This window comes from Bufo bufo, chromosome 4, assembly GCF_905171765.1.
Source record: "Bufo bufo chromosome 4, aBufBuf1.1, whole genome shotgun sequence".
NCBI classification, from domain to species: Eukaryota; Metazoa; Chordata; class Amphibia; order Anura; family Bufonidae; genus Bufo; species Bufo bufo.
The window spans coordinates 82,472,236-82,481,300 of record NC_053392.1 but is presented as its reverse complement, the minus strand read 5'-3'; the positions used below and the strand labels follow the sequence as shown (position 1 = coordinate 82,481,300).

General features: G+C 39.3%; 1 non-coding gene across 1 annotated transcript; it reads right to left on the bottom strand.

Moving 5' to 3' along the window:
• Nucleotides 1-3,292: 3,292 nt before the first annotated feature.
• TRNAR-UCU lies at nucleotides 3,293-3,380 on the bottom strand. The gene is given in 2 exon segments: nucleotides 3,293-3,328; nucleotides 3,344-3,380. It is a non-coding gene; the product is annotated as a tRNA-Arg (tRNA).
• Nucleotides 3,381-9,065: the final 5,685 nt, after the last annotated feature.

The following is a 9,065-nucleotide window of genomic DNA, read 5'->3' as shown; positions in this document are numbered from 1 at the left end:
TATCAAATAGTTTTGTATCAAATATTTTTGTATCAAATAGTTTTGTATCAAATATTAAATATCTACATGTGGCTCTAGATTTAGTGACCACTATATTAGGAGAGTAAGACACATCTTGGTCTCTCTTCTCTCTTCTTTGATGTTATTATTTATGGTGTAGGACACTCTGCTATTTTTAGTTTTTTGTCCCCTGAGGAGCCTTATACCAACCGGGCGAAACGCGTTGAGACGTTTAGGGTAGAAGTGCCAATGTGACACTCTACCCATATTTTGTACCACATTCTTCACTATTTTCTCTTGCACTATCTATCAACGGGTGGTCTACTCACCACCACACGGGGGGGGGGGGGACTTTCTCTACATGTTTTTATTATTTTTTTTGGTATTTGTATAGATTAGTCCTGGTCTCCAGCTAGGAATAGCCCTATCTGTCACCTGTCTTAGGGTCCTCCAGGGATCAGCAGGAGGCACGAGACACGGGATCGCCCTTATCAGGGCGGCTATTCCGTTTGTAGGCAGGGCTACCTTAATAGGGTAAGAATTAGGGATATCGCCCCATTCAGGCCACCATAATCACACCTGGCTGCCCTTCCTGCTACCAAGGAGACAAGTGACACATAGATTCTTGCTTTGTTTTTGTATATTTTCATTTATTTCTATATCCAAAGGGTCCAATATTTTAATATTGATCATTAAAAGTTATGTCTTAGAATTAATGGTTTTTCTGTGAAGTCTGTCTATTAAATGACCTAATTCTACTATATTCCCTCGAACAGGGTTATGTTCATTCTGTGAGTTTGTCAATGTGGGTTAGGCCTCATGCACACGACCGTTGTGTGCATCCGCGTCCGTGGTTCCGTTTTCAGTTTTTTTTCGCGGCTCCATTGACTTTCAATGGGTTCGTGGAAAAATCGGAAAATGCACCGTTTGGCAGCCGCATCCGTGATCCGTGTTTCCTGGCCGTGAAAAAAATATGACCTGTCCTATTTTTTTCACGGTCAACGGTTCGCGGACCCATTCAAGTCAATGGGGCCGTGAAAAATCACGGATGCACACAAGATTGTCATCCGCGTCCGTGATCCGTGTCCGTTTTCCCTATCATTTTCAATGCAAACTTGACTTAGTTTTTTTTTTCACTTTTCATGTCCAGGGATCCTCCAAAAATCAAGGAAGACCCACGGACGAAAAAACGGTCACGGATCACGGACCAACAGAACCCCGTTTTGCGGACCGTGAAAAAATACTGTCGTGTGCATGAGGCCTTAGTGTCAGACCAATAGCGGTGGTTATGTTTGTTAACTTCACCATTCACATAAAAGTTTGCCTCATCACTGAACAAAATCTTCTGCGTAAACTAAGGGTCCTGTTCCAATTTTTGTTTTGCCCATTCTGCAAATTCAGTGCGCCGATCTGGGTCATCCTCGTTGAGATGCTGCAGTAGCTGGAGCTTGTAAGGGTGCCATTTGTGAGTAGCTAATATCCGCCGAAGGGATGTTCGACTAATGCCACTCTCCAGTGACATGCGGCGAGTGCTACGCTGTGGGCTCTTGCTGAATGAAGCTAGGACAGCCACTGATGTTTCTTCATTAGAGACAGATTTCATGCGTCCACATTTTGGCAAATCCAACACTGAACCAGTTTCACGAAACTTAGCAAGCAGTTTGCTAACTGTAGCATGGGAGATGGGTGGTCTCGTAGGGTGTCTTGCATTGAAATCTGCTGCAATGACCCGGGTACTACGTTCACCAGACATCAACACAATTTCTATCCGCTCCTCACGTGTTAACCTCGGCGACATGTCAATGGCTGTAAACAAAGAAAAACTTGTAAATAACTCATGAAAGAATAAAGTTAAGTTAAAACCACCATTGTTTTTCTTGTGAAATTCCCAATAAGTTTGATGTCACATGACCCTCTTCCTATTGAAAAAACAAAAGTTGGATTCAAAATGGCCGACTTCAAAATGGCTGCCATGGTCACCACCCATCTTGAAAAGTTTCCCCCCTCACATATACTAATGTGCCACAAACAGGAAGTTAATATCACCAACCATTCCCATTTTATTAAGGTGTATCCATATAAATGGCCCACCCTGTATATTATAAGTATATTACACCCCTCTGTATGTCACACCTATCGATAGCACACCTATACCAGTCCTTAAAAGGACTTTTGTGGCCCTATCAGCTAGCGTTTGGTGTCCCTAACAGTCTGTTCCTGCTCCACACAGCAACCTCTCCATACACTGGCAAAAGACTGAATGTAAAATGGCGGCCAGATCGGGATTATTTATAGGGTAGAGTGTGTGTCCATGTTCTGAAACGTCTCAATTGGCTGTCCTGTCCCACCTGATAGATGTGTCATGGGTCAAAGTTCTGCGCAATGCAAAAAAATATGGCCCGGCGTACGAGAAAAGTTTGCTGCGAAACGACAGCCGGGCAAACTGCAAGGCCATTTCTAGTGGCCAGTTAGCATGTCAGAACTAATCGTGAGGAACGGAGGAGCTGTCAAATCTGAAACTCGCGCGAGGTAAGCGCATCATAGAGAGAATGCTACAATCACCATATTGGAATAGGGCAAATGGCATACGCATTTCCACAGAGGAGCAGCGCTATCATAGTGATCCTAAGGGTCAGTGAGCCCGCTCCGTACGGTATTAAAACAAAGTTTTATACAAATCGACTTCGGATGAAGTATCCGAAGTCAATTCGCTCATCCCTAGTATCTATACTTTGCTTTCTCCCTTTCTTAACTGTTGCTAATTTAGAAATACACCCATTTTAACAAGCACTGTTTGTAGAGATTTATTGTCATGATTCGTATCAGACTTGACTCTGGAAATCTTTGAATATCAATGCTATTATGAACATACCAGGTGAGATCCCTTGCACTTATTGACCTCCTCTTGGCCTGATTTCCCAAGACTTTTGCAGAGTTCCAATACAAATGATTCTTGCTTTTTTTCTAATTTAAGGAATCCTGAAAAATATCTTCAAGTGGACAATCTTTTAGAGACATCCGAGAAAATCTCAGCTTTAAATAGCTCATTTCACTTCTTGGTTACAAGATAGATCCAGATGAATCCAGCATTTTCAGTACTATGCAATAACAGTCATCTTAAAAATTAACAAAAGGGAGCTGTCCTCATACTTTACTCAGAAAAAGAATTGCCCAGGTAACTTTTAGCTGAACACTTGTGCCCATGGCTGCTGTCTAGAGTTTTTTGTTTGTCTCAATTTACGATAATCGGATGCTATCGACAAAGTTCTAATTAGGCGTGTGATACAAAAGCCGACTCTGGTGGGACTCGAACCCACAACCTTTGAATCACTACAGCTTAGTCTAGAAGTCTAATGCACTATCCATTGTGCCACAGAGCCAGTAGGCACCCTATGGTTTGCGAAAAATATATACGGTACAGGGCACTCAAGAGACCGTGACCATGTGGTTAACAAATATATACCGTATATACTCGAATATAAGACGAGTTTTTTGGCACATATATTTGTGCTCAAAAAGGCCCCTCGTCTTATACTCGAGTCTAGGTCTGTCTTAGCTCCGGTAATAGCAGGCAGTGCGGGGGGCGGCGCTCACTCACTGACGTCACGCGCCTGTCACGCGCCTAGTGGGAGCAGGCGCGTGACGTTAGTGAGTGCCGCCCTCCGCACTGCCTGCTATTACCGGAGCTAAGACAAAGTACCGGTAAGATATCCAAATAATCAGAGTAAAGAGCTCAGCAATGAGCAATGATTAAAGTTAAAGTAGTTACTGATTAGTTTATAAATATACTGCTGTGAGCGTCGGGCAGGGGGATCTGTGGATGGCACTGTAGGGGGATCTGTGGATGGCAGTGCCATCCACAGATCCCCTACAGTGCCATCCACAGATCCCCCCTCCCCTAAACAGTGCCATCATGGCACTGTTTAGGGGAGGGGGGGATCTGTGGATGGCACTGTTTAGGGGGGATCTGTGGATGGCACTGTTTAGGGGGGTATCTGTGGATGGGACTGTTTAGGGGGGGATCTGTAGATGGCACTGTTTAGGGGGGGATCTGTGGATGGCACTGTTTAGGGGGGGATCTGTGGATGGCTCCCTGTATTTAATGCAGAGTGTGTGTGTGTGTATATAATGCACACACTCTGCATTAAATACAGGGAGTCAGGCTCCCATCAATCTGAGTCACCCTCTTGCAGATATGTGTATATAATGTAGAGTGTGTGCATTATATACACATACACTCTGCATTATAGCTGCATTTCCCACCCTAGTCTTATACTCGAGTCAATAATTTTTCCCATTTTTTGGGGGTAAAATTAGGGGCCTCGGCTTATATTCGGGTCGGCTTATACTCGAGTATATACGGTAGTTTTATTAAGGATAAGTCAAATAAAATAAATGCAATAAAATACACAATAGATAAGTGCTTCTATCATAATATCACTATATTCATGCTATTCAAAAGACCGCTACATGTAGATTGTCATCAACGCGGACCTCAGTAGTATGACCAGCAAAATAATTGGTATCGAAATTACTAAAAGTTCATCCAATGTTATGTGCAGTCTTTAAAATAGATACCTGGGTATGGTTGATATGGACCAAGAAATCAAATGTCCCGTATTTAGTAGCAGCGGCGTCCCGCCGAAAACAGGTGAATTACTTGCAAGTAAAATAAATTGTAATCGACCAAACCTTGACTATTGACCACTCTCCGAAATGTGCCTCTGTTTGTGCAGCACTTGTGGAATCAGGAGATTGCAGGCGGCTCTGTAGATCGCTATCCAAGCCTATAGACCTCCGCTTTTAAATGGAAATTCCGCAGTAGTATAATGACGGGAAATTTCGTCGGTAAAGGTCCACTTCTGCTTCTGTATGTTGGTCAGTCTCTGGTACTTAGGTCTTTCAGTACAAAATTTGGGGGGTGTCGCACCAGACGCGTTTCGGGGTCTAGCTATTTGCCCCTTCCTCAGTGGTATGCTTCACCCCTTCCAAAGCCCCTCTTTTATACTCAAACTTATGTGATTTCATTGGTCTCTGTTTCAACAGCAGGTCCAGTTCGTTAATTGCTCAGGTGTGCATCGTTAGTATTCAGTCTTTCGCAATGTCTTGCTGGATAAACTCAAACTTAGGCAGATATTTTTTGAAACACAAACATTTACTCAAAGTTCTAAATTTATATATGTTGATATATAGATCTCATAGGAAAAGATACAAATTTGTATCTATTGTTGTATTATAAATCTATAAATCTCATAGAAAATGAAGAAGCAAGAAAAGGAAACGAAAAAGAACGCACCCAAACACTGTGCGTTAATGATGCGGCTTTTTGTGTATTACTTCCAAATATTATACATGAACATAAAAATTCACATAGACCTAAAAGCGATTTCCCACCAATCAACTATTAATATTATAAAATATTAGTAGTATCAATTAACATGTTATAAAAATATATAAAATATAAATATATATAAAAAATATAAAAATATATATAAAGATTGGAAACATATGTACGTCTGTTATCACATGTGCGTTATAATATGTATCATTGTTTTGAAATAGGGATTAGACATATAAAATATACAATATAAATGAATAATATTGTGCCAAAAGTGTTTTCATAATGAATGATAAATATTGTGCATCACTTCCATATCTTGGCTTGAGGGTTGCTTGTAAGTGGAGACCCATGTGTAGAGGAGAAACCGAGCGTAATATACATGAACACGCGGTTGGTCGTCAACACATGGGTGCCCACTACATTTATAAAAATCCAAAGAGCTCGAATTCCGAGTTCAAGCCTTTGGGAATCAGGGAGTCAAACTAAAAAATCCGCTTGGTTTCAAGTCTAGACATCCTTTCTATGTGGTTGCCTCCTCTCCACTCCTTCTCCACTTTATCTATCGCAAATGTTTTTATCCCTGATGGATCTTGGTTATGACTAACTTTAAAATGGTGTGATAGTGAATGATTATCAAATCCCTTCCGTATATTGTTTATATGTTCGGAGATTCGCTTTCTTAGTGATCTTTTTGTCCTGCCTATATATAGTCGTTTACATGGGCATTCGATAACATAGATCACGTTTTCAGAATTGCACGTCAAGCAGTCTTTAATTATATGGCGATGGTTGTTGCTAGTGGATACTACCTCATTAGTTCTTTTTTGTCTAGAGTACAATTCCTTTTAACCCTTTGAAATTGTCCCTGTGGGATATTGATTAACCAGCTCGGGAGGTGGCAGCTGTTAAATAAAATATAACTGTTCCTGGCAGTGGGCTTAGTGAAGGTACTGCATATTATATTTTCATTTTGGATACTGATATTCAAATCCAAATATTCTATGTTTACCTGACTCATTGTGCCAGTGAATTTTAGATTCTTCTCATTAATGTTTATATCTCTCAGAAAGGTTTGTAGACTTTCATTTCCACTTTGCCAAACAAATAAAATGTTGTCGATGTAACGTTGCCAGAGCACCAGATCCGTCCCCATCCTTGGTTGTATAACCATCCGTTCCCACTCCGCCATGAACAGGTTGGCATAGCTGGGGGCGAATCTGGTGCTTATGGCAGTTCCCTGTATTTGCAAATAAAAATCGCCCTCAAAATTGAAATAATTATGATTTAAAATAAAATCTATCCCTTCTATTATAAAATCTATTTGTTCAGCACCTAATCTTCCTTCTATTGTTAATTGGGATCTAACAGCTTCTTTTCCCTTCTCATGTTCTATAATTGTGTATAAAGATTGGATATCCAATGATCCCATAATCCAAGTGTCTTTGAATTTTAATTGTTCTACTACCTTTATAATTTGTGTTGTGTCCTTGGTATATGATTCTGTTTTTTGGACCCTCGGTTGTAGCATCTGATCTATATACTGAGACAAATTGGACGTAAGGGATCCAATTCCTGACACTATAGGTCGGCCTGGGGGGTTCTGCTGGTCTTTATGGATTTTTGGTACACAATAAAACATGGGTATTCTTGGGGTTTTATTTAATAAAAATTTATGTTTCTCACTAGATAAAATGCCTTTTTCTTGGCCTTTATTACAATAAGCTAAAAATTCTGCATAAAATTGATTGGTGGGGTCGTTTGATAATTTACGATAGGTATTTGTGTCCGTCAGTTGATTTAAACATTCTGTATTGTATTTGGATATATCTTGGATCACAATGGATCCTCCCTTATCCGCTGGGCGTATCACTATATTATTTTCTTTTTGTAAGGTTTTCAACGCTTTGATTTCATCATTAGATAAGTTATTACGTTTATATCTATTGTTGTTCTTTACTTTCCTTATGTCATTTTCTACACACTTTTTGAAACTCGCCATTTCTTGGTTTATCTCATTTCTTGGGTACTTTTTAAATCTATTCTTGCAAGTTGAGTGGACATGTTGGTCTCTATTTTCAATGTCTCTAGTAATGGGGTTTTTGAGGAAGTACTTTTTGAGGCACAAGCGCCTAATAAATTTCTCCACCCCTATAAAAGTATCGAATTTATTAAGGGTAATTGTGGGGGCAAATTTAAGCCCCTTATTCAATAATTGTGTTTGGGCAGCTGTCAAAATTACAGAACTCAAGTTGATAATACAATCATTCGCCATTGGGTCTAAAATTATCTGTGATAGCCCCTTTTTCTTCCTGCGTCCTCTTCGTGTTTTGATCTGTCTCCCTCGTACGATCTTATCCTTTTTGGGTAATGTTGTTGTTTGTGGTGAACGGATGCTTATACAACCAAGGATGGGGACGGATCTGGTGCTCTGGCAATGTTACATCGACGACATTTTATTCGTTTGGCAAAGTGGAAATGAAAGTCTACAAACCTTTCTGAGAGATATAAACGTTAATGAGAAGAATCTAAAATTCACTGGCACAACGAGTCAGGTAAACATAGAATATTTGGATTTGAATATCAGTATCCAAAATGAAAATATAATATGCAGTACCTTCACTAAGCCCACTGCCAGGAACAGTTATATTTTATTTAACAGCTGCCACCTCCCGAGCTGGTTAATCAATATCCCACAGGGACAATTTCAAAGGGTTAAAAGGAATTGTACTCTAGACAGTCAATTTGATCTTGAAGCTAATAAAATGAGAGAAAAGTTCTTGGAGAAAAATTACCCCAGTGAAATTTTAGATCAGGCATTATACCAAGTCAAAAGCATGGACAGGAATTCATTTTTTGAAGACAAAGCAATAGTACAACCGGACTCTGCCCAAGAAATTGTGCGGATGATCTTGCCCTTCAGTGACGACTAAAAGAAAATACGTCAAATTGTGGCAAAACATTGGTATTTGTTACAGAAGGACAAGATCATAGATACATTAATACCACAAAATCCAAGGATCACGTTTTCAAAGGCGCCCAATTTAGGAGGCAACCACATAGAAAGGATGTCTAGACTTGAAACCAAGCAGATTTTTGAGTTCGACTCCCTTATTCCCAAAGGCTTGAACGCGGAATTCGAGCTCTTTGGATTTTTATAAATGTAGTGGGTATCCATGTGTTGACGACCAACCGCGTGTTCATGTATATTACGCTCGGTTTCTCCTCTACACATGGGTCTCCACTTACAAGCAACCCTCAAGCCAAGATATGGAAGTGATGCACAATATTTATCATTCATTATGAAAACACTTTTGGCACAATATTATTCATTTATATTGTATATTTTATATGTCTAATCCCTATTTTAAAACTATTATACATATTATAACGCACATGTGATAACAGACGTACATATGTTTCCAATCTTTATATATATTTTTATATTTTTTATATATATTTATATATTTATATTTTATATATTTTTATAACATGTTAATTGATACTACTAATGTTTTATAATATTAATAGTTGATTGGTGGGAAATCGCTTTTAGGTCTATGTGAATTTTTATGTTCATGTATAATATTTGGAAGTAATATACAAAAAGCCGCATCATTAACGCACAGTGTTTGGGTGCGTTCTTTTTCGTTTCCTTTTCTTGCTTCTTCATTTTCTATGAGATTTATAGATTTATAATACAACAATAGATACAAATTTGTATCTT